We start from the raw sequence: 27,030 nt of genomic DNA on the forward strand, positions 1-27,030 counted from the left end.
ATCCCAGCTGGATCAAGAACAGAGAGGGAGAACAAGGAATAGGAGACCATGGTAAATGAAGACCACATGAGAATAGGAAGAAGCAAAGTGCTAGAGAGGCCCACAGAAATCCACAAAGATACCCCCACAATAGACTGCTGGCAATGGTTAAGAGACAGCCCGAACTGACCTACTCTGGTGATAGGATGGCCAAACACCCTAATTGTCGTGCTAGAAACCCCATCCAATGACTGAGGGAACTGGATGCAGAGATACATGGCTAGGCCCCGGGTGGATCTCTGGGAGTCCAATTAGCGAGAATGAGGCGGGTTTATATGAGAGAGAATTGTTGAGACCAAGGTTGGATAAAGCACAGGGACAAATAGCCAAACGAATGGAAACACATGAACTATGAACCAATGGCTGAGGGGCTCCCAACTGGATCAGGCCCTCTGAATAGGTGATACAGTTGATTGGCTTGATCTGTTTGGGAGGCATCCAGGCAGTGTGACCGGGTCCTGTGCTCATTGCATGAGTTGGCTGTTTGAAACCTGGGGCTTATGCAGGGATGCTTGGCTCAGCCTGGGAGGAGGGGACTGGACCTGTCTGGACTGAGTCTACCAAGTTGATCTCAATCCTCAGGGAAGGCTTTGCCCTGGAGGAAGTGGGAATGGGGGGGGGCTGGGTGGAATGGGAGGGGGGTGGGAGGGGGGAGAACAAGGGAATCCGTGGCTGATATGTAGAACTAAATTATATTGTAAAATAAAAGAAAAAAGATGGAGAATGGGAATGTCTACTATTATGTAGGATGCTATATGCTTCTGAGGCTGTTTCTGTGAGGAATTATGTTATTATTATCCTGGAAACTCCCTCACTCTTATAACAAGAGAGCCAAAATCAAATTTCTTCAGAGTAGCAACTTGCAAGCTGGAAAGACAAGAGTACCTGATGGCTCTGAGAAAAAACTTTCATTCACTGTCACTGTGTAACCAGATGGAACTCAGGAGCACAGAAAAATTAATCACTAGCCTAGGGACCTTTGGATTTAAAAGTGTACTCAACACCTCTGCTTCAAGCCTTCCAGACTCTGGAATGTTGTGGAATATTATTTTAACTAGGCAAAGATGTGTTAAATTTGTTTATGCTGTAGACTATCACTTTAACTGTGTAAATGTGTGTTACTTTTGTTTATACTGCATTGTTTTAATTATATAAAGATGTGTTGCATCTGTTTTACCTTGCCTTCCTAAGGCACCTGATTGGTCTAATAAAAAGCTTAATGGCCAATATCTCGGCAAGAGAGGGATAGACGGGGTTGCCAGGCAGAGACAATGTGTAGGGGGAAGAATCTAGGCTCAGGAAGAAAGAAGAATGAGAGGAGGAAGGAGGAGAGAATGAGGGCAACACCCGGAACAAGAAGCCAGGTCACCACCAGCCAGCCAGCCATAGAGACAGCAGGAAAGTGAGATATAAAGAAAGATAAAAGGTAAAAAAAAAAACTGAGGCAAAACATAGATGAAGAGAAACAGGTTAAATTATGAGAGCTAACAAGAAAAGAGCTAAGCCTAGGCTGAGTGTTCAAAACTAATACTAAGTATCTAAGTCATGATTTGGGAGCTAGTTGGTGGCCCCAAAGAAAAAGCCTGGTGATTTTCCTCCATGTAGCAAATACAAGGAATTCCTTGCCTTGATGTCTAGGGCCCTGTATCCAAAAAGTGTGCCTATGCTTTGCTGTGCTGATTCTCCTGTAAGATGATCCTACTCTGATGAACTGGCAGATCAAGGCCAGATGTCTTCGAGCTGGCTTACCTTTCTATCATTCACATCTGTGCTCACATATTTTCTTAGGGAGGCTGCTTTGGACTATAGCCCAGAAGACAAGCAAGAGACAAACTAATTCAGCTGCCTTAACTTGTAAGGGAGATTTTATCTCACATATTAAGAAGTCAGGAGATAACATGGCTCCAGGATTTCTTTGACCCAGGTTCTTCCCATCTTTATTTTCTAAGTCATGGTTTTAAGAACCAATTCCTCTAACAGCTCCACACAACACTTCTCCAAGAACATCTAAGGGGATGTGGAAGGAATAAAAACCAACTATCTCCAGTCAGATTTCCTCAGTCAAGATTGTCTTGCTGTCTTAGCTTTAAATCAATCACTGGAAAGAGGTAGACCTGGCTCAAATTAATCGAGATATACTTCCTGGAGTGAAATTGCTCCTGGCCTTCACTGAATTATACAGGCACTTGATTTTGGAGGGGAAATTGGATTCTTTAAGCAAATATAGGAGGTGGCACGGCTTCCACAATCAATTTAATTTTTACCCACTGCTTCAACATCTTCCTTTCTATTCTGTTGTTTTCTTGTCTTCTCGGTGATTTTGATACTTTTTATATGGCTTATGTGTGTGCACTTACTTATTTCCTTCTCCTATTATTCTTTGTGGTCAAAAGTTTTCCTGTGTACCACAGGTGCTTGGTCCCAAATAAACACACGGAGGCTTAATATTAATTACAAACTGCTTGGTCTATGGCTCAGGCTTCTTGCTAGCTAGCTCTTATATCTTAAATTAACCTATTTCTATTTATGTATTACCATGTGGCCATGGCATGTTGGCATATTTCTCCTTGTGTGGTGGGCCAGTGTCTTCTCCTTCTATCTGTATCTCACTTGGATTTCCTGCCTGGCTATAACCTGTCTTGCCATAGGCCAGAACAGCTTCTTTATTAACCAATGGTAGCAACACATATTCACAGCATACAGAAAGATCATCTCGAGGCAATTCCTAATGTGAGCATCATGTGGGAAGACGGCTTTTCTCAGAACACTCAGCAAATACCTATTGAATTATTGAATGAATGATGTTCTCCACCAAAAGCTTCCTCAAATGTTTTTTTGTAGGAACAGATTCTGGAAAGAGAAGGGTTAGTGATAAGGAGTTGAGAATAGAAACAGGCAAAGTGTGAGACAGGTGGAAACAGAATCATAGTTTAGTTTTTAGTTTATTGTCTTAACCTTCAGGTAATTCTATATATAAATTCAGTGTCACAACTTGAGGGAGTGGGAGAACACAGCTTTAACCAAAACATCTTGGGCAAATTCAGTGCTAGAAACATGGATAATCTGTCTTCTGTTCTTGTTTTCTATTTGAAGCTGTGACTCATGATAGAGCTCTGGCTGTCCTGAAACTTACATCCATCCTCCCACCTCAGCCTCCTGAGGGCTAAAATTACCAGTGAGGAACCACCATACTGAAATGAAAACGAATCTTTTCTTGCTAGTGCACACTCAAAATATTTTGGTATTGTGGTCCATTTCCTTGTACAAAAATAGATACTGATAAGGTATCATATTTCCATTTCCTGAATTTGACTACAAAAGGGTCTATTTTGTCTGTGCCTTGATGAGAATTTTCTTTCCAAATATGGCATGCCAAAGACTGACAAGCACAGATCATGGATGTGTAATAGTGAGGACACTACAGGTGGAGATTTCTTCATGAAATTCACTTTACAACAAAGAGAAAGGAGTAATAACTTGCACCCATCATATGTAATAATTACAGTTCCTAGAGAATAAAAAGGATGGAAGAAACAAATATAAAAAACATTTTATTCCATATTCTAAAAGGTCTTGAAAAATATAATTAATTGTTCACTTGGTTAACAACAGTTAATGGCATAGAATATTGCCTATCATTTTATTCTTTCCTGAGTTCTCAAATAAAGATGGATTACTATGATGATCACTTCAGAATTGTTCTGTGGAGGCATGTTGTGACCTTTCAGGTTTAAGGATTATAAAGTGTCACCCCGTGATCTTCCTACCTAATGTTGCCTTCACTTGACCATCTCCTATCATTTGTATAACATCCTGTTTTATTTTCTTATTGGTTCTTTTCATTATTTCAAGTGATTTATTTACTTTCTGATTTATTTATTTTCCATCTTCTTTGAAGTATCTCTGGCACCTATATCAGCACTTGGTATGTGATGGACACTCAAAAATTATATAAAGGGCGATGTATTTATTCAATATTCTTTTTCATAGTGGCTTTAATAGCCTCCTAAAGACCTCCACTTTGTCTTCTTACTCTTCCTGCTACTTTATGCAAAAGTGTCACTTTGAACATTTGAGGGGATGCTATTTTCTTAAAAAGCTTAATGAAGTATTACCATACGAGTCTGCGACTCTCCTCATACATAGTATCCAAGAGAAATGAAAATATGTCTGCACAAAAGCTTGTATATGAATGTTTATAATAACAAAAAGCAGAAATGACTCAAATGCCTATCAACTAATGAAAGTATGAATAAGACACAGCATATTCATACAATGAAATACTATTTTGAAATCAATATGATTGAAATACTAATACATGGTACAATATGAATGAACTTTAAGAACATTGTAAATGAAAGAAACCAGTCACAAAAGGTACATATTACATTTACATTTCATTTAATTACTGGTTGTGTAAGACTGAGAATTAGAACATAGTGACTGCTAATGGCAATAGGGGTTTCCATTCAGGGTGATGAGGAGGCTCTAAAACTGATGTGGATGATGCCTATACAACTGAGAATATACTAAAATTCCTTGATGTATATGCATTACATGAGTGACTTATGAGTCATTGGACTTACATTTCATAATAAAATTACTGGGAAGGAAAGGAGAAAAGGCAAACTTTGAGATTACTTTCCAAGGCTACCTCTTTTGAATTATTGGCCAATGGAGTCCCACAGACCACCAAATATTATAGGTAATTCCATTGCTCTTGGTCACCCTTCAGAACTTGATAGCAAGATCCTATTGCTGAAGATATCACATACTTGTGTCATGAAATATGAAAAAAATCAAACAAGTACTGACCTCAAAGATTCCTCCATATTGGCTAGCTTCCATAGTGATAGAAGATGTTATGCATGCTACCAGAAGAAAAAAGCAATCATCAATCTCACTCAGGTATAAATCCTGCCAGCTACAATAACAATTAGCTTGTTGAGGTATTTGCACTGGTGCAATAGTGGCATGAATGTTATGGGAGTAGTCAATCACTTTCTGGTTAGATCTAAGACACGCTCCACAAGATCGAATCCATACCTGCTGTCATTATCAGGGCCAGATGTTGTTAACCTGAGGCTAGATAGGTCAAAAGACATAGGATAGAGCCGCCTACTATTATTCTGCTAAATTGGCATTGTATTAAAACAGCTCCTAATGGCTTATAAGACATACCTGTAAGTGCATTTTTTCAGCCCTTATCAGTAGTTGGCAATTAATAGATAACCACAATTGGTCAATGTGCAATGGTTTAATCCATGCACAATGGATTAAAAAATCATATAACAGAATGCTGAGCCCTAAATGGGACATCAGTATCACACTTAGCCCCTTCCAGCAAGGCTCAAGGAGTATAATAAAAGAGGAGGAGGAAAGATTGTAAGAGCCAGAGATAATAGATGACTAAGAAAACAGTATTTTATGGACATTATGGGGTAATTGCACAAACTAATTCATGGCAATTGTGAAAGCATGCAGAAGACCTGTTCAACCTCATGCCAAAAAGAATCCTGGTATGAAAATAGGCCGAAAAACCAAAGAAAAAAGAAAAGAGAGAAAGAAAGAAAGAAAGAAAGAAAGAAAGAAAGAAAGAAAGAAAGAAAGAAAGAAAGGAAGGAAGGAAGGAAGGAAGGAAGAAAACTTAGTCTGGCCAGGCCGTGGTGACTCATGCCTTTAATCCCAGCACTCAGGAGGCAGAGGCAGGCGAATCTCTGTGAGTTCGAGGCCAGTCTGGTCTACAGAGCAAGATCCAGCACCAAAACTACACAGAGAAACCCTGTATCGAAAAACGAAAAAAAAAAAAAAAAAAAAAGAAAGAAAGAAAAGAAAAGAAAAAAGAAAATAGGGAAGTAGGCACCAAGTTCCATCTCTATCTGAGGAGCTGTTGGCATTTTACAGCTGTTGAGAGAGGAAGAGTCCACACTTCAAGTTAGGCCCTATACCCAGGAGTAGTTGGGTAATACAAATTAGACTTGATGGGTTTTTTTAAAAAATAGAGAAGATGAAGTTGGCTGGGTAGGAAGGTGGGAGTAGATCTGGGAAGAGTTGAGGAGTATGGAAATAATGATGATCAAAGTACATGGTATGAAAGTCTCAAAAATTAATGCAGTATTATTTCTAAAAAGTTCCTACCTCAAGACCCAGCTATACCATTCCTGGGCATATACCCAAAGGACACTTTACCATATCACAAGGATGCTTGCTCAACTATGTTCATAGCAGCTTTACTCATAATAACCATTAACTGGAAACAACCTAGATGTCTAACAACTGAAGAATGGATTAAAAAATCATGGTACATTTACACAATGGAGTATTACTCATCTGTTAAAAACAGTGAAATCCCCAGATGGTGGTGATGGTGCTCGCCTTTAACCCCAACACCTGGGAGGCAAAGGCAGGTGGATCTCAGTGAGTTCAAGGCCGGCCTGGTCCACAAAGTGAGTTGCAAGACAGCCAGGACTGTTACACAGAGAAACCCTGTCTCGAAAAAAAAAAAATCCCAAAAACAAACAACAAAAACAATGATATCATGAAATTTGCTGGCAAATGGATTGAACTAGAAAACATCATTCTGAGTGAAGTAACACACCCAGAAAGACAAACTGTATGTACTCATTTATAAGTGGATATTAGCTGTTAAGTAAAGGATAATCCTACTACAATCCACAGACCCAGAGAAGCTAAGTAACAAGGAGGAGGGATCAAGGGGGGACATATGAATCTCATTGTGAAGGGGAAATAGAATGGACATCACAGTGGACAGCAGGGAGGAGTCTGGATGGGGGTGAACATGGGGACAGGAAGGATCAGGTGGCAGGAGGATGGAGGGAGAGAGTACTGGGAGAGACAACTGGAATTGGGGGCATCTCAGGGACAAGCTAGAAACCTAGTACAATGGAAAATCCCAGGAATCTATGACCCTAGCCAAGACTCCTAGCAATGTGGGACATGGATCCTGAACTGGCTATCTCCTATAATCAGACATGACTTCTAGTGGAGGGATTGGGACAGCAACCCAGCCACAAAACCTTCAACCTACAATTTGCCCTGACTACATGATGTGCTGGGATAAAGGTAGTGCAGAAATTATGGGAGTGGCCAATCAATGACTGGTTCAACTTGAAACCCATACCGTGAGAGGGACCCACACCTGGCACTGCTTGGAGGGCCAGAACCCAGAGTCTGGATATCTCAGAGACCCAGGACAGAACCAAACATGACTGGCAAAAAAAGAGAAAAAAAAAACGTTAATGAAATGATTCCTAATGATATTCTGCTACAGTCATAGATTGTTGTAGCCCAGTTGTTGTCAGAGAGACCTCATGCAGCAACTGATGGAAACAGATGCAGAGACCTCACAGCCAAACATTAGGCCGAGTTTGGAGAATCCATAGGGGGAAGAAGGAGTATGGGAGCCAGAGGGAACAAGGACACCACAAGAAAACCCACAGAATCAAGTAACCTGGCTCATAGGAGCTCACAGAGACTGAACCAACAACCAGGGAGCCTGCATAAGACTGGCCTAGGCCCTCTACATATATGTTACACAGTTGTGTAGCTTGGTCTTCTTGTGGGACTCCTAACAGTGGCAGCAGGAGTTATGTCTGACTCTATTACCAGCTGTTGGGACCCTTTCCTCCTGGGTTGCCTTGTCCAGCCTTAATAGGAGAGGAGGTGCCTAGTTTTACTGTAACTTGATATGTCATGGCTGGCTGGTATACATGGGAGGCCTGCCCTCTTCTGAAGAGAAAGGAGGAGGAGTGAATGGGGGGTGGGTAGCAGAGGTTAGGGGAGGAACTGGGAAGAAAGGAGGGTGGGGAAACTGTTATTGGGCTGGAAAAAACAAATTAACTAATTTAATAAAAAAAAATTCTAAGAATAAGATTAGTTTCAATAAATAAAATTCCACACCAAGATTGTCCTGTAATCAATTCAGCAAACATTTATTGAGGTTGTGAAGCAATATAAGCACATGGTTGTTATTAGAAAAGCACATAGCCATCTCCACTACAGGAAACTCTGCCCTTCTTACAACAACCAAGTTCCTTATGGTTCCAGAAAGAAAGATGCTCACAAGCAGGTGACTCTGCCTTACATTTTGTGCTTGAGACATGTGGTAAAATACTGAGTCTCAATACCGAGCCCAACAACAGAGGCTAGAGAAACCGTGAAATTTCTTGGAAAAGATGAGAGATATTTTCAAAGTGTGAAAGGCCACTGTGACCAATTCCTGCTGTGGTATCATTAAAGAGTCTGATATCAAGCTGTCAAAGACTTCCTGTGGACTCTGAATAGAAGCTGATTCTAAGCTTGTAGCTATATATAATTTAACAGGAGAAAAGCTAAGAGAGTCAAGCAGACAATGCTAACAAAACCCAGTGTTCTTCAATTACAATTATACCATCAATATTAAATAACAGAAAAAGTTTATTCTACAGGTGTAAACTAATATAGAAGGCCACAAGAAAGCTTTAATATGTAGTATTTCCCCCATTTTTAGCAGTAGATTGTAGTGGGTCTTGACACCTTCAAGTCACAAAGTATAGTATTTCAATCAATGTTCCATAAATAACTTCTGCATCACAAAAATATTTTAGTAAAGTTTTGCTAGACAAATCATAGATGTGGAAGAAACTATATGCAGCACAAAGAATAGACAGTAAGTCAGTATAATGAATACACAAAACAATCTCATAAAGAGAAAAAAAACAATCAATGAAAAGGAAGGCTGAGAAATTGAAAGATGTGTTCATTTCCAGGAGAGTTAATTCACTTGGTCAACAAAGAAAACTATTAGGACAAAACTTTGGAAGTAACAAGGTGTCATGTAATACCACACTGACAAAAAAATTTTTTTAAAGGTTCTAGCTTTTTGTTCACTTAAAGTAGAGGTAAATAATACTTTTAAAATGTGCTTGTAAAACCGAACTATGACTGGTATTTGCAAAAATAAGCACATAGCGTTTGTTGAAATTAATATAAATACATGTTTCAATCCAATGTAATGTTCAAGTTTGGCTGTCAACTCACCATGGTCACAAGAGTGCTTAGGATATCTGGCTAAAACATTAACCTTAGTGCGTCCAGAAGAGGTTAGCATTTAAATCATGGATTGTATAGAGTAGGTACCCTTGCCCCATATTCATGGCATTACCCAATCCCTTAAAGGACTGTATTGTGGGACTCTGTCTTTCAGGCATAACATGACCATTGCCTTCTGTAACTGTCACCATCTGTGATTACCCACAGGAGTCATGTACAAGACTGGGGCCTTAACTTTCCCTCATGATGGACAGGAGGGGCTTTGTGATTGTAGGTAGTTAATGGTTGCTAGGGGGAAGGGCAATTAGAGCCTTTCTCCAAGATTTACAGTCAATCAACAGTTGCTGAGAAATTTTTATTCAGTAGTGCAACCACTCATAAGTTGCTAATATTCCTGTAAGTAATCCGAAGTGAACACATTGGTTCATCAAGCAGTACTTGGGTGAACCATTTCTGTTTCTGTTATTGGTATCTCATCTGAAGTGAACAGATATTTGTTCAGAAAAATTTCACACAACACCTGACTAGAACAAAGGGTCACAGGGAGAATTCAATCTCCCATCCTGACTACTCGAGCTAGAATATCTGTCTTTTCCAGCCCTCAGAGAAGACTAAAGCATTTGCTATCCCAAGTTCCAGGCCTTTGGACATAGACTGCAGCTATAACATTGGCTTTCCTGGATTGACAGCTTAAACATGGCAGATCTTGGAATGTCTCAGTCTATCATCACATGAGATAAACTTCTATAATGAATCAATATGCTGTTAGCTCTGTTTTCCTGGCTAACAGTTCCAGAAATCTCTCTATGGAATTAAGCAGTTTATACACAAATATATAACATCAAGGATTATGGTTTATGTCAGCAGAATCTAGCTTCTATATTCTTACTGCACTTTTGCCTACCTGTTTGCCTCCCAACAGGCAATACATGTGTTTCTTTTTATTTCTTTCTTTTAAAAAAGATTTCTTTTTATTATCCTTTTTAAATGTGCATGTGGGTATATCTCTGTGTGTGGGTATAAGCATGTGAGTTTAGATGCCCACAGAAGACAGATGAGACCATTGGATCCCCAAGACCACTGTGAGTTTCTGGACTTAGGTTCTGGGAACTGAACTGGAGTCTTCTGCAAAAGCAGTGTGTGATCTTAATCACTAAACCATCTTTCCAGTCTCCTCTTTTTCCTTTTGTTTCCTTTCTCTCACCCTACACTTTGCTTTTGTACCCAGGGTCTTGCTGTGTATCTCAAACTTGCCTTAATCTGTGCAAACTCCTGTCTCTGCCTCACTAGTACTGAGGTCACAGGCATCAGCCACTATCCCTGGTTTCAGTGACTGAGTTTCTCTACCTCGGATTGTTGCTGATCCACACTTTGGTGTGGTTGCAAAGTACTGAGAAGCACATGCTCCCTATGTTTAGTCCATAGCCAATCACTAGTAGGAAGCAGAATGAATATTCTCACCCTTGGAAAGAAAAATCCTGTTTACTCTGAGAGTTTCCCAGCAGGATCAAGTTCTAAATTTCTACAGTGATAATAATCTGGACTCTACTAGTTTTCTTCTCACTTTCAAAATAAACTATTACACTTACATACTTCTTTCAGGTTTTGTTTCAGGGACTACCCAAAGATAGGCAATAATGGCAGGGATCCAGAAAATAAAGTGAATATCTGTGATTAAGTAAATGATTTAAAAGCTTGCATTATATCCACATGATTACTATTAAGCAATCATCAATCTTGATTCATGCTATACAAGTTGATTTTGAGTTATTTTAATAAGATACTGTGATGGTCTCAAAGAATATGACCATCAACGAATCATCATGAAACACGAATTACCCAGCATCTTCTGACTTCAGAGCTAGGAAATAAGTTTCTTTTGTTTATAGTCCATTAACTGAAGGTAGTTTCATATAGCAACCCAAAGGGAATAAGAAAAATTGCTAATCTTGTTATCCCCTAAATCTTCCCCATAGTTATTTGACTATAGATGAGACAAATATTTATATGAGATTTTTTTTTAAATACTAGGACTGGAACATTTAGGCTACCATTGTGGATTTTGACTATCTATATCTCCAGCAGAGAATGTAGTGACCATCTATAGGATATCACTGAAAGCTAGCCAAGACATGACAGCAAAAGCTAGGAAAAGAAACAGAAGAGGAAATAAAGAGGAAGACCTAGTGCCATTACTGGAGACCCTGGATGTAGCTGAACGTGAGTTTCACTTCACACCAAGCTTCTCAAATATTATGCAAATCACTAAAGCTCACATTTTCTCGTCTTTGATTCAATTCAACAGAATCCTCTCTATTACTGTTATGCACAAAGATCCTGACAAATACAAGATGGCAAAGAGTTGATCAACAACTCTTTATTATTATGTAAAGTACTGTTGGGCATAGGGACAACTAATTTTATATATTTATATTTATAATTTAAGAAACTTTCTAAGAGGTCAATTTTAATGGAATCTTCCTTATGAGCTAACAGAAACTGGCAAAGTAGGTATGAATCTTAATTTGGGAAGAAGTGTGCTTTCATAATTAATGAAACATCCAAGGAATGCTGTCACAGTGTTTTGTTCTTCTGTCAAATGATGGGCAGCAACTTCATATAGATGCAACCTGATAGGGCCTTACCATTTCCTATGTCAATTCTCAGGCTTCTGGGACATATAGATTGGGCCAGTTAGATGAATCCACTTGACTTGCATGCAAATCCAAGTAGGGAGTGTATATGTAGCTCCACCTTAATGGAATTGACAGAGGAAGGAAGAAGCCATCTCTTTGTGTCCCCAGCAGACAGTTCTGAGATATGTCTTGTAAGTCTCCTAGCATGGTCCTGCATGATTCAATCCAGGTGGGCAATAGGAGAGGCTGACTCAATAACACATCTTCCAAATGCCCCTTGCTTCTCCCCTTCTTTAATTCTCCCACCAGTCTTTCTCTTTGATGTCTTCGAATGAGGTCTCCCAGTAGTCGGAATGTTTTCATCCCTACTAAATTCCTATGTTGAATCCTGAGCCCTCAGGTGAGAATATTTCCAAGTGGGGCCTTTTGAGGGTGACTGGGTCGTGAGAGCAGAGCTTTCATGAATGGGATTAGTGTCCTTAGAAAAAGGGCTCCAGAAGCTCCACTTCTCTCATGTGAAGACACAATTAAAAAAAAAAAACTGGTCATTTGTGACACTGAAGAATCTCCTCTGAAGAATGGGACTGATTGCAGATTCCCAGTCCACAGAACCCTGAAGCATAAATTTTACAGCAACCCAAATAGGAAAAGGGAGATCACACATAACTCTTTATAAAAGCTTTTCTCAGGTTCTGCTTATAGAAAATCCCAGGCTGAGCCATACAGATACCTGGAAAGTCTCCAGTAGTCATTCTGAATTTATCCCAATATCATATTTAGACATCGTCCAAGAAAAGTTCGATAACATTTTTTATCACCGTGAAGGAAAAAAAATCCACCTTAGCACTTTTACTTAACCTCAAAGGTGAGAGAGATTAAGTTGATAGAGCAAAAGAGATGGCCTTTTATACTTAGAGGTAAAATCTTTGCCTATGACACTGAGGTTGACCTAGCAATGCAACACTGTCTTGCATCACTGGACTCCCGGTGGAACAATGTGTGCTCAACAGGAAACCATTCTGATATGGAGCCTAGGAAAATGCCTACAGGAACCTTCAAAGCTTGATCATGTGAAAATAGGTTATGCACATAGCAGGATATTGATTTTCCTCCTAAATATAAAGAGACCAGAGAGCTAGATTTAATTTGGCTGGTGTATTTGGAAAAGAAATGCATCTTCCCTAGCACTCTTCTTCCTTATCCTGAAAATCATGCCTAGAGCAACTCTCCTGTAACCTTCTTCCTCATCTGAACAGCATTGATTGAGTCAAGCACTACATGCAAAGGATGGAACCACACTGAGCACAGAAAAAGTGTTTGAGAAAGGGCAGAGAGGGTTCTAAACGCCACTACTGCCTTTGGAGTTTCTCTCCTGTCAGTGTATCCACTGGGATCAGTAAGCCAAAGCTCTGTAGAGAAGAGTCGGTTAGAGGGTGAGGAGGTCAGCGGAGCAGTCAGTAACAAAATGTATTTTCCATTTTTTCCATTCCTTCTGGAGTTCTACATTCAGAGGTATATTCTAGGAATGGGGACAAAGGGAAGTTGTTGGCCAGTTGGGAATCCTACATCCAACAGAAGATGCCACACAAATTTAGGACTCTTTGGTCTTTCTAGACACAATTCAACTTGGAAACATAGTATACTGAAATAATGGTGTCTAATGATAATGGATAATAATTTCTTCAACATGTGGAGGTTTTTTTTTTTTAACCTTACATGTAAAAAAAGTCCTTTCAGATGTGAAGCTAAGGACCATATGACAGAGATCATCCTGGATCATCCAGATGAATTCTACATGTAGTCACAAGTGTCCTTACAAAAAGAAGGCAGAGGAAGATTCTAAACAGAAAGAATGGCACTGGCAAGAGAGAGATGAAGATCATGTACTGCTAGCTTTGAAGATGGAAGAGGGAGGCCAGGAGCTAAGACCCACAGCTATGGAAATGAAGAAAAAAGCAAGTAACAGGTTTCTACCAAAGAGCCTTCAGAGGGAATGTGACCCTGCTTGAATTTATCCCAGTGAAGCTTACTTCAGGTTAGCTAATTTTAGAACATCCTCATAACACAAAGAGAAACCTTATACTCTTATAGTCATTATTTTAAATTTAATTTTTATCAATTATGCAAACACAAGTTCAATTATACAAGTCTAGTCTACATTTTATTCCCTTCTATTCTTTTCTTCTCTTCCTCTCTTCCTCTCTTCCTCTCTCTCTCTCTTTCTCTCTCTCTCTCTTCTATACATATGTGCACATGTATATACAGATACAAATGTGTGTGGTAAATGTGTTTGCATGCATTAATGTATATAGTGTGTATCTGTGTGTGTGTATCTGTGTGTGTGTGTGCATGTGGCTTATGAGTATGCATTCGTGTGTTTGTGCATGTATTCATTCACCCCTGCGAATACATATGGAGACCAAAAGTTGACAAAAAGTCAGAATGTCTTCCTCAATTGCTTCTCTGACTTGTTTACATTGCTGTTGATTCTATTTTTGATACAGGGCCTTCACTGGGTCTGGAGCTCACTGTGTCAGCTAGGCTGGCTGCCAGTTTGCTCTAAGGAACTGTCTGTCTCAAGCCCCCAATACTTGATATGTAGGATCTGAACTCAGGACCTCACACTTGTACATCAAGCACTTTACCCACTGAGCCATATTTTCTGCCCCCTTTCTCTTCTTTTAAGCTTTTGTCTAGCCTTTCATTGTTTTCTTATTATAAATAAATATATACAGATAAGCTCATATTTTCTAAATTAACTAGTAGAAAAGTATACATAATTTTTATGCCTTGATTTTTTTCACTTAATAATGCACCCTGGAAATCATTCCAAAGCAATATTCACAACAGTTCCACATTCTTTTCCACAGCTACCCTATTCTGGTGTGTGGATGTACCCTAGTTTATTCACACAATCTCTTAATGATGGACATCTAGTTATTTTTAGTCTTTTGCTACCATTTTTTAATATTTGGTATTATTTTAAGAGTGAGTGCAGTGTCTTCATTGTCCAGAGGAGAGACTCAGAGTCTCAGGAGCCAGCATTTCAAGTAATTGTGAGCATTCTAGCATGTGTGCTGGGAACTGAACTTGGGTCCTCTGCAAGACCAATATGAACTTTTAACCACTGAACCATCTATTCAGCTCCACAAGAATCTTTTCCAATTATAATTATAGCTACAGTGAATTTTTTGTGCATATGTCTTTTCCTATTTCTACTGGTATGTGTAGGGTATAGACTCTCAGAAGTAAAATGGATGAAGAAAGCTGGACTAGATAAGTAACATCAAATTAATATTCTTTTCAGAGCTAGCATTTTATTTTATATGCACACTCAATTTTTGATATTTTATGGATAGGATGCTTTTTATGAACAAATAATCGATATCTGAATATATCATTTTAAATCATTTAATAATCATTTACTATCATTTTAAAACCAGCTTCAAGTCACAACAAAACATAGATTCACATTATTTCACATTAACATACAGTCATATTCATTAGAACAAGGCTGGCATATTCTAAGAACTGTCTGTCATTTAGGCTATGGGAATAGAAGGTCATTATAGACTGAGTTTGATGTGTTCTTTAGGGGGAAAAGAACATCCTCATATCAGGAGTCAATATTATGGTCTAATAGCATTTCTATCATGCCCTCAAGTATCACTTAAATAAAATATGAATCTTCCACACTTCTGATCTCTTCTTTTGGATACTCAACTCAGCAGCCTGCCCCTTCACACTACTTCATTTGAGAAATGGAAAACATAGCAGTCCTTTAAAACTCTCAGATTCCCAATGGTGGAGGACACTTTGCAGACAACAAAAGTATCCAAATCATGTATTATTCAGATGACATTCAAAGGGACACTCCAGCAAAATCATTTCACCAGCTCACACGTTAGTGGAGCAAATTTACTTTAGAGTAGCATGCATATTTACTAGTTACTCTAAGAACATTTCATTCTTATTCATCACTTTATGAGCAATAGCTAGAAGCACTTTCAAATCACACTGCTAATTCTCATAATCTCCCTGCAGAGGTTTGGTAGGTGACAGTTACAATATTGAAATTTTCAAATTGGAGGCAGACAAATGTTTACTATGTTCACTATACAAGACAGATTAGATTTCAATTTCTCTGTAATGCTTAAGACCTAATGCCAACAGCATGGGAAAATGAATTTCCTTGCCTTAATGTTTTCCCCACCTACCCAACAAGCCTGCTATTTCAATGTTTAATGTCTTTCTGCATTGCCCCAGGCAAAAGTAATTAGTGATCAACCATCTTGTTGTCGTTTGAGTGTTAACAGAATTAATAAGTTATTTTAATCACTCCAATATATTTATTAGTTTTCCATCTCTCTATATATGTGTATGTGTGCATACATGTTCATGTGTGTGTGTTTATGTGAGTGTGTATATGTAGTGTATCCACACATGTGTGAATGGGTGCATATGCATGTACAGGGAGGCCAGAGAAGGTTAACCTGTTCTATCAGTCCCCAACTTATTCCCTTAAGACAGTGTCTCTTAATGAACCTGAAGCAAAGTTGTCAACCAGTGAACCCCAGTATCCTCCTATCTCTCCCTTCCCAGAGCTGAGATTATAAGCACATGGTATGATAACCAGATTCTTAATGTGAGTGCTGGGGATTTGAACTCATGTCTTCATTCTTGCACAGCAAGCACTACCTGATGAGTCATTTCTTCAGTCTCTCAAATACATTTTTTTATTACAACCTCTTGCTCTGGATTATTTCATCCAAAGCTTACTAACTAGAAGACAAATCCTGTGGTTATAAGAAAAGGACTTGGAGGCTGTGCCACAAAGACTGGAATTTGACTCTATCAGTGCCTATGAATCTTTGCCAAATTATTCACACTCTCATTGTCTCATGTACTTTTCAGAAGAAACTGTGGCTTCCATTCAGGATTGAATGATGTTACCCAAGACTGAGTAATACAATTCATATGAAAGCATTCACTCTAGGCATCATACTTTAGAAGAATTCAATATATGTAGGCTGTGGAGATAATTCAATCAGTAAAGATTTCATCCCAAGAAACTATGTAAAACTACTAGGCATATTGGTAATACCAGCACTAGGGAGGCGGTGACAGAAGGATCCCTGGGACTAGCTGGCCAGCTGTTCTTGCCTAGCTGATGAGCTCCAGATCAATGAGAAACCCCAACTTAAAGAAGGGGAATAGCATTCCTGAAAATGACACCCTCAGTTTTACTATGGCCTCCACATACATATGTATACACTCCCTTGCATATACATACGCATATACACACAAGCATGGCGCTAAATCTCAGGTGAGCTTATCTCATTAGTAATATTCATACAAATGCCACACATTGACCCCAGATAATTAATGCTGTCCATGACTTCACAAAAGATGCTGGATGCTTTGCATTTGCTACTTTCCCTGATCTTTCTTGTATATATCCTCCCTTGGCTGATTTTAATAAGTATCCTTTCCTTGAAATAAACAATAACCATAGTTACAGAAGCTTTTGGTGAATTTTGTGAGTCTTCTTAGTATACTGTTGAACACCAGGGAAAGTGTGTGTGCCTTTTTATTTGTACCAGGATGACAGTAAACTGAATGATTTGTGGTCCCTCTTGGTTCTATATTACATACTCTGACCCTTGCATAGCATGCCTAACTCTTTCTATTATTTGCTAATTTATTTTCCATGATATCAGGAGAACCAATGAGTATGTCTTCTACCTTTTCATCCTTTCAATAAAGAAAAAACTCATGGGCTAGAAAGAACATTCAATGGTTAACAGCATTTGCTGCTCTTCTAGAGGACTCCAGTTTGATCCCCAATACCCATGTTGGATGGCTCAAAACTGCCTGAAATCCCAGTTCTAGGGCATCCAACCCCCTCCTCTGGCCTCCATGGGTACCTGTGTATGTAGCTGGAGATTTCTCCAGTCCCTCCCAGGCCCACAGCCTCTCAGACCCAAATAAACACACAGATGCTTTTATTATTTAAACTGTTTGGCCTAATGGCTCAGGCTTCTTGCTACCCAGTTCTTATATCTTAAATTAACCCATTACTATCAATCTATAAGTTGCCATGTGGCTTGAGGCTTACCGATACTTTCACATCATGCTTCCTCTGTCTCTGGCTGGCGACTCCTGACTCAGTCTTCCTCTTCCCAGAATTCTCCTCTCCCTTTGTCCCACCTATACTTCCTGCCTGGCTACTGGCCAATCAGCACTTTATTTATTAACCAAGCAACACATTCACAGCATACAGAGCTATATCCACAGTATGTGTATGTGGTATAAAACACACAAATACACATAATTTAAAATAAATCTGGAAAAAAAAAGGTACAATGCATTCAGAAAATACCAGTAGAGATGAGTCCTGATTTACAATGATTTGACTTATAATTCTGGCTTTACGACGATGCAAAAGGAAATACACACTCAGTAGAAACATTACTTTAAATTTTGATATTCCTGGGCTCAGGGTATACAGAATGTTTCTCTCTTGTGATTATGTCAAGGAGCTTCAGCCACACGACCATGAGGAGAAACAACTGGTACCATAGAGTGAGCTGTTCTAGTAAACTCAGATGTTAAGGAGGTGACATCCATGTATATATGTGTGAATGTGCATACACACACCTGTGTAGGAACTGATAGGGGACAAAGGAGGGTGTCTTGTCCTCTGGAACTAAAGTTACAGTCTGTTAGTGCTAGAAACCAAACTTGGGTCCCTTGCAAGAGCAGTGAGATGGCTATTCTTGGTTGTCAACTTGACTATATCTGTAATGAACTGCAATCCGGAAATGGAAGGAACACCTGTGAGAGATTTCCTACTTGGTTTGAAGTGGATGAATCTACTTCTAGTCCAGACCTTTTAGGTAGAAAGACACACACCTTTGATCCAGTTCTTAAAGCTGGAAGACACGGCCTTTAATTTGGATCTTGAGGTGGGAAGAAACATGCCTTTAACCCAAATCTTGAGGCAGGAAAATATTCCTTTAATATGAGCCATACCTTCTTCTGGAAGCCTATATAAGGACATAGAAGAAGGAAGCTTTTGCTTTTTGCCTGCTTGCCCTCACCTTGCAAGAGCATTGGAGCCTACTTCATCAAGATTCCAGTGTACACTAAAGACCAGATGAGACATCCAGCCTTGTGGGAATGAAAAACTCCTAGATTCTTGGGCTTTCCATTCACAGATAGCCATTGTTGGATTAGCCTGTAAGTCATTCCAATAAATCCCATTATATACATAGAGAGAGTGAGAGTGAGAGAGAGATTCATCCCAAAAGTTCTGAAGCTCTAGAGAATAATGACTAATACAAGCAGCAAGCACACTTAACCACTGAACTTTCTCTCTAATCCCTTTGGAGTACTTTTGATATACTGTTTTCATCTTGTGATGGGTTTATTGAGGATATAACCTCATAATAAACAAGGATCATCTATCTAGTCATAATTAAGCATAATAAAATCAAGTTGAAACACAGGATAAAAGAGGAAAACTGAAGGAAATGTAAATGCAGGCACATAGAAGCTTTTTCCTGGCATTTCTACTAATACTACCACATTCTGAAAAAGCCTTCTCTTTTTCTCAGTTTACATATCAAAATCCTGAGCTTTGACCTTTCCAATTTTTTTGAAGATTCTGTGTATGATGTGCATATATTTTGCAAACATGTATACTCCAGGATGGTGCTCATATTTTATTTCAATGAAAAATATTTCCATCAAATGCCTTGATCTCAAAAAATAATTATTTTTATTCAGTAAGGGGTTCATTTCCTCCCTCTTTCATTTTTCATTAATTTTGAAGCTCATTCCAAGGTAAATTCTTATAAGATACATTTCTTTTCTCCATATAGCATAATTAAAAACTTTTCATGTAAGATCATACTTGGCCTTCTATATTTCTAGCACCTGTCTTTATTAAGAAACAAATATTACCCTCACAGCAAAATGAATCATATGAGTGCAAGACAGTCCAAGGGGAAGACAAACTATGTACACCACTGTAGGTGGAGTTTTCCTGTCCTGCAGCCACTCTCAAATAATCACTCAGAGTCTTAATATTAATTACAAGTGTTTGGCCATTTTTAAATTAACACAAATTCCTTATTTATGCTCTGCCACATACCTTTATTAGCATGGCACATTTATCTCTTGCTCCCTTTACATCTGCTGGTGACTCCAGATTCTGCCCTTCTTCTTCCCACATTCTGGATCTCCTGCCTAACTTCATCCTGTTCAGCTATTGGCCAGGCAGCTTCTTTATTAAATCAATCACAATGACAAATCTTTACAGTGTACACAAGGATTATTCCATAGCACACCACTTTTGATGCTCTTTCTGGGCATGCAAGGCAAGAAATTCAAAGTCAGTAAATTACACTGAGTTGGCCGGGTGGTGGTGGCACACGCCTTTAATCCCAGCACTCGGGAGGCAGAGGCAGGTGGATCTTTGTGAGTTCGAGGCTAGCCTGGTCTACAGAGCGAGATCCAGGAAAGGCAGAAAGCTACACAGAGAAACCCTGTCTCAAAAAACAAAAACAAACAAACAAACAAACAAACAAATTACACTGAGTTTATATATCCTTAAGTACTAAGGACATGCTGGAGTTAACAAAAATGCTAACCAGAATTTTTGCATTTTATGCTCTGTTATAAGTGAAACTTTATAGAGAATGCTATACAACTTATGATGTCTATCTATCTATCTATCTATCTATCTATCTATCTATCTATCTATCATCTATCTATATCTATATATAGATATCTATCTATCTATATCTATATACACACACACACATACGTGTGTGTGTGTGTGTGTGTGTGTGTGTGTGTGTGTGTGTGTGTGTATACAGCATAGAGGAAAGGAGTTTTCATAAAGGCTGCAGGTTAAAATCACCCAGACAGTTTTTAAGAGTACCAAAGTCTGGATGTCTGCTTTTCAAAAAGGCTGTTTCAACTGACTTAGATTGGGGCCTAGCCTTTGGAGTTTCCTCAAGAGTCCATGATGACTCTAAGTGAAGCTAGAATTGGAACTGCTGCTCAGAAGCTTCTACAATAGCTTTCAAGACACCCCTTTTCTTCTGTTTCTCTTATAGAACTTAAAACAGACAAAGCTATCTGACATCTGTTCTGTGATCCAATCACTGAAAGTTCTGAAAGCTTACCTCGTGACACTTGGAGTAGTTGTCCAATGCACTTCCATACTTATGCCTGAATTCTCTGAGTACTAGCATTCTTGGCTGAGAGTGTTTGTGTATACCTCCAGCGGAAACATCTTAGAGATGCTTGGTGGAGAAAAGCATCTTCCTTTGAACAGAAAATGGATCTCAGGTTAGTCAGCACTATTACAATGTCTTTTTCCATCATAAACTCTGAATATTAATTCTTAATCTCTTCATTTCTAAAACATAAGGCTTATTTGCACTCTACATCCAAAGTATTGTTGGGGGAAAACCAGGGGTGCTGTCAGAAGCTAGTTTTTGAATGCATTTAAAAAAACTCATCTTTTTCCAATTAAGAAAATGTTTCCTTACCAGCTGTGCCCCTATATTACTCATTCCTCCTATCTAGAAATTCAATATTTGTGTGCAGCCTTTGCTGTATCCATTAAAGCCAAACCAAGGCTTCTTTTAATTAAGCAGTCATGGTCTGAGTTCCCCTTGAAGCATTGACTATTCAAATTCCTGAAGAATTCTGAAGTTGCAGAACCAGCTCCTCACACTTGCCATTTGTGGGCCGATGTCACTAATTCACTGACTGTCAGAGATTCCATGGTCCATGTAGTGTTCTCTGTTTCTGACTACAGTGTTTGGGGTTCGTCCTGTCACTCCCCATATTCTTTGGCTTTCCTAACAGATTTTCTGCTCTCTGCCCTTTTGGCATTTTGTGCACAGGATCGTTTATGACAGAAAATAACCCAGTCTTGGTGCTTCATCTGTCCTAGACACACAGCATACACTCCAGAACAGAGAATGGGAGTGGGATTTTTAACCAGGAAGAACACAGTACTCCGCTACTCCAAGTTCACTGAGATGTGTGGCAATTGACTCTACTCTAGGTCCAGCAGAAGGCATAAGATTCTGAATTATGCTACACATACCACAGAAACTATAATGGTGTCTATTCAGTACTGAAGCAAAGACCACCTAGGTCAGACCTCTGTTTTTGTTTTTACTACTTAGCTCCAGGGTGTAGTGTTTATACATTTACTTTCTTCTTCAGTAAAATGTACACAGCAATAACACTATCACATGGGAAACATGCTTAGAATCATTACAGAAAAATATTAAGTTCTCAATAAGTGTTGTTTTTCATCTTTCTCCCATGTACCTACCTATAGGCCTTGCTTCAGACATGAGTTGATGACGAAACTAAGCCAATGGGAATGAGGATTTGTGGAGAAGATTCTTTCTCCTTTCCAGTTTAATCTTGTACCTAGAAGATACACGTCTGAAGCCTGAAGTTGTGACACCCTGTGGGAGTTTGAGTGCATGGAGTCAACATAAAGACCAAATCAAAGACATAGAGAAATGACAACTCTTTGGTGAAAAAGCTGGTATTCCTGGGCTCAGCAACTAGCCAAAGTCAAATTGATCATTGCATTTTCCATTTGCTCATGACAGTTTAAGCTCTTCTTGACTCTAAGCCAGTTTCAGTTGAATTTCTGTTACTTATGATCAGAAGAAGATCCTAACTGATTCAAGTCAAAGATGAATGTCTTTTGGGCCAGATAGCAAAGTATTTCCCTATATCCCTTGACCTACATTTCCAAAGCAATTCCTTGCATATAATGTCTAATATACTCATCATTTCCCATAGCTGGGAGTGCAGAAGAGTGCCCAATATGCGTGTGTGAGCATCAAAGTGCAGAGATAGTGAGTCCTTCCTTGCTACTACAACCTGGAATGGTTTACCACAAAACGGGGTTCACTGAGCACCCACTGAGGAAATGACTGATTGACCAGGTCTGTAGCTAGCACTTTGGTTCCCTGGACATTATTTGAACTCCAACAGTTTGTCTGAAGACAGTTCATATTCTTGGGTTGATTTTAACGGGGGTTGCAAGTCTGGAAAGATAATTACATTCAAAGTAGATTCAGAAGTGACAATGAAGTTATAGCTTGTAGTTTTAGGGATCATGCCCAAGTAAATAGTTGTTCAAAACCCAAACAAAAGTCTATTTACATCTAGGTCATTTATAAAGCTCTCAGAGTTTCACAGGACCTGGTGCTGGGTAGCTCTTGCCGTTGTAGATCTGTAGGAATGAGATGAGATTGAGAATATAAAAAGATGGAAGGAAGGAAGGAGTCATGCAGAAAAATTCCACTTATGAAAAAATCATAGATCTTTAGTGTCAACACAGGTTCCAGAAAAGAATTGGAGTCAGGGTATGGAGGACCCTGATTTCATTCTCTTCCTTGCCTCAGCCTCTTAGTAGAGTTCCTCATGGGCTAACTTTTTTTTTCAAGACAGGTTTTTTCTGTATATCCCTGGCTGTCCTGGAATTTGCTCTGTAGACCAGGCTGGCCACAAATTTACAAAGATCTGCCTCCCAAGTACTGGGATTAAAGGCATGTGCTACCACTTCCTTATGGTGATAATTTATTTGTGCTGAAATGTGATTTTATTTGTATGTTAATAAAGTTGCCTGGAGATCAGAAGTCACAGGGAGCCATAAACAGGAGTCAGGCAGTGATAGCACATGCCCTTACTCCGATCACATGGCAGGCAGAGTCTCTTTGTGGTCAATGACACATCCAAAGCAAGGTGACCTGAACTTTTAATCCCAGTACCAACCATAGAGACCTGGAGGTCTGTATAGACAGGCAGTGATGAGGAAATCATGTGGTTGGGTTTAGAGGCAATGAGAAGGCAGAACAGAAAGGCAATAAAAAAGACAGGACACAGGAAGAAGGTCTCTCTCTCAAGGGAAGAACAGCAGCGAGTGGTAAGATAAGGTGGTCTTAGCTCTTGGCTACTGCTCTGATCTCTGAGCTTTTAACTCTGCATTTGGCTCTGTGTTTATTATTTAATAAGACTGTTTAGAATTTCATCTACACTTTCTGGCAGGGCTAACTAACTTTTAAGGAAGGTAGTTGAGAGCAGAATAAAGAAAAGTCAAGAGAGTAGATCTGGAAAGTCAATGGTAAGGTCCACAGCAGCATAATGTTGGTTAGGTTTTCCTCTGCAACCTCCCACATTTGATTCTATTGAGCCAGTTTGAGGATTCCACAGGGAATCAAGAGTAGCATGTTTGATGGATAATAGTGATAAACTTGAAGCTGTATACAGAAAAACTTTTATAACAAATAATATATTCCACAAATAGATTTAGTTTTTTGAGGCAAGGGCTTACTGTAGACAATAGGCTGATTTCAAACTCTGTTCCAGCTGCTTCCACCTCCTGGGTGCTTTAATTACACCTTGGCAGTAAATGGAAAATTCTATCACTGCATATCACTGCAAGTACATTATAAGGAGACTACTTATATATGCTAGTACATATATGGTAAATTGAATATCATACAGCTAGGCAAAGGACTGGGGTATTTATGAGTTAATGGGAGTATCTCTAAGTATTCTTTTATATATAAATTGTAGGTATATGACAACGTATATAATTTAATCTGTTTAAATAAAACAAGGAATTAAACATAATTCAGGGTTTTTGTACTTACCATGATTAAAGATAGTTTTTTTAAATTTACTTCTGTGTATATGTTATACATACATGAGTATAGAAGTGCACTCACCCAGTGTATGTGCTTGTACTTGGAGATGCCAGAAAACGACATCCAGGTGACTTCTTTTGTCATTCTCTGATCATTGCCTTGAAAGGGGGCTTGTCACTGAACCAGGAGCTCACTGTTTAGGCTAGGTGGGTTGGTCAGCCAACCTTTAAGATACATCTATCTCCCTCCTGTAGCTGGAGTTTTCTCCAGTCCTGCCCTGGCCCGCAGCTGCTCAGACCCAAATAAATACACAGATGCTTATATTAGTTAAAACTGTTTGGCCTAATGGCTCAGGCTTTTTGCTAGCTAGATCTTACACTTAAATTAACCCATAATTCTTATTTATATTTAGCCATGTTGCTTGGTACCTTTTCCCAGTTCTGCCTTCACATCTTGCTTCCTCTGTCTCTGGCTGGTGACTCCTCACTCAGCCTTCCTGTTCCCAGAATTCTCATCTCTATTTGTCCTGCCTATACTTCCTGTCTGGCTACTGTCTAATAAGCACTTTATTTATTAACCAATTAGAGCAACACACTCACAGCATACAGAGCAATATCCACAGCACTTCTCCTTTTCTTTTTTTTAAAGGAAGGTTTTAACTTTAACATAGTAAAATTACATATAACAAAAAAATTATCAAGCAAGAATTATAGTTACAGTATTTAGTCTATTCATAATATCTATTTGTATTAGGCAGAATTAAAGAAGATATTCTATCCCATATTTGTGAGTCTAAGGTTTTATATCTAACTTATCTTTTATCATAACTAAGGAAATTATAACTATCTAGTCTTCAACTACATCAAGGACCTCAGAAGTATATAATATTACCTGAGAAATGAGAGGAGGATGCAAGCAACTTTCGGGAGTCTTGTAAGAGTAGATAGAGACAGCTGGCAGCTTGGACGGTCATCCAAAGTTCCTCTGTAAAGTTGGGGCATCTGTCTTCCGCCAAAAGGCCTAGAGTCTCTCAGTCACTTCTCTCTCTATCCTGTAGAATGTCTGGAAGTTTCCTCTGAGAATCAGAAACCTGAAGGACCATTTTGCCAAACAAAGTTCAGTGGTCACCTTCCTATGGGTCCCGCATGTCCAGTTGATCAAGCAGTCCAGGCAAGAACATTTTCTTGCCCAAATGGCTATTTTTGCCAAGAAGAAGATAAACTCCATGTAGAGTGTCTTCAATGCCCATCCTCCTCTCTGAAGTAAATTGGTGCTGCCAGGATCAGACATGTCTCACTGTCCAGAAAGTCTAAATTTTTTAAAACATTTTAAATGTCATATTTTTTAGGTCTTTGAAGTATTTGAAGATTACCTACCTAATTGAATAATATCTATGTATACTTAGAAAACTTAACATGACTAAAAGTTTGATTATCATAGAAGACTAATTATTTATAATCTAAATGAGTTACATAAACATAATACCTTAAATGAGAGTAGAAATATATATACAGTTTAACAAAATTAAGTTTAAACTTGTACCAATAAACTAAAATCCATAGCAATGTAAAACATTTCTAAACAAGTTGTTGCTCTTTAAAAGTATGTTCATTAATCTACCCTTTCATCCTATTATATCTATACTATCTCCTTTTATTCTTTAGAAAGAGATTGCATTTATAATCAACCTGCTTTAAATAGAAGTATTGGTTTTTCTCTGTCCCACACCAGAGGACTCTTCTGATATGGGACAGAAGAATCTCTCAACCTTTTCTTTTAGCAATATGCTTGGGTTTAGAGAAGGAGTGAGCCAATTCCATCTCCAAAGCCAGCTTGGTATATTTGGGAATTTGAGTGTAGCTTCTCGTACTACTTCCTGTTGGACATTGTATTCTTATGGGGACATAGAGAAAATTTTAGGATTATGAAGTAATCTGAGAGACTGTACTGTCTGAGCCAGTTGCCTTGAAACTGTTCTGGATGTTGGATCATCTGGGCCATGGTGTCATCAGAGACCTTTCAGGTGGTCTTGGCTGGTCAAACCTGATGTATCTTAATCTGGAACAAATCCATAGCCTCTTGCTTTCTGTGGAAACAAAAGCAGAGCCTCCTTTCCAAAGCAACATATCCTTACACCCAAATTTTGAAGTCAAGGTAACTTTAAAATATACATATTGATTTAACTGAGCAGCCTTTACAATCAAATGTCTTTCTGCAGTTAAAAACCCAAAAACAACACAATCCAGATTTTCTTTGTGATATTCATCTTTATGTGGCTTATTTTTATAATATTTTTACTTTCTCTTTAAAGACTTTATTTATTTATTTATTTATTTATTTATTTATTTATTTATTTATTTATTTTGGTTTTTCGAGACAGGGTTTCTCTGTGTAGCTTTGCGCCTTTTCCTGGAACTCACTTGGTAGCCCAGCCTGGCCTTGAACTCACAGAGTTCCACCTGGATCTGCCTCCCGAGTGCTGGGATTAAAGGCGTGTGCCACCACCACCCGGCAAGACTTTATTTTTTTAAACTATCTATTTCTTTATATAAGTGTGCATTACTTTTTTTCCTCTCTTCAAAGCCTACATACATTTTTGC

The sequence above is a fragment of the Peromyscus eremicus genome, chromosome X (genome assembly GCF_949786415.1).
Source record: "Peromyscus eremicus chromosome X, PerEre_H2_v1, whole genome shotgun sequence".
In the NCBI taxonomy this organism is placed as follows: domain Eukaryota; kingdom Metazoa; phylum Chordata; class Mammalia; order Rodentia; family Cricetidae; genus Peromyscus; species Peromyscus eremicus.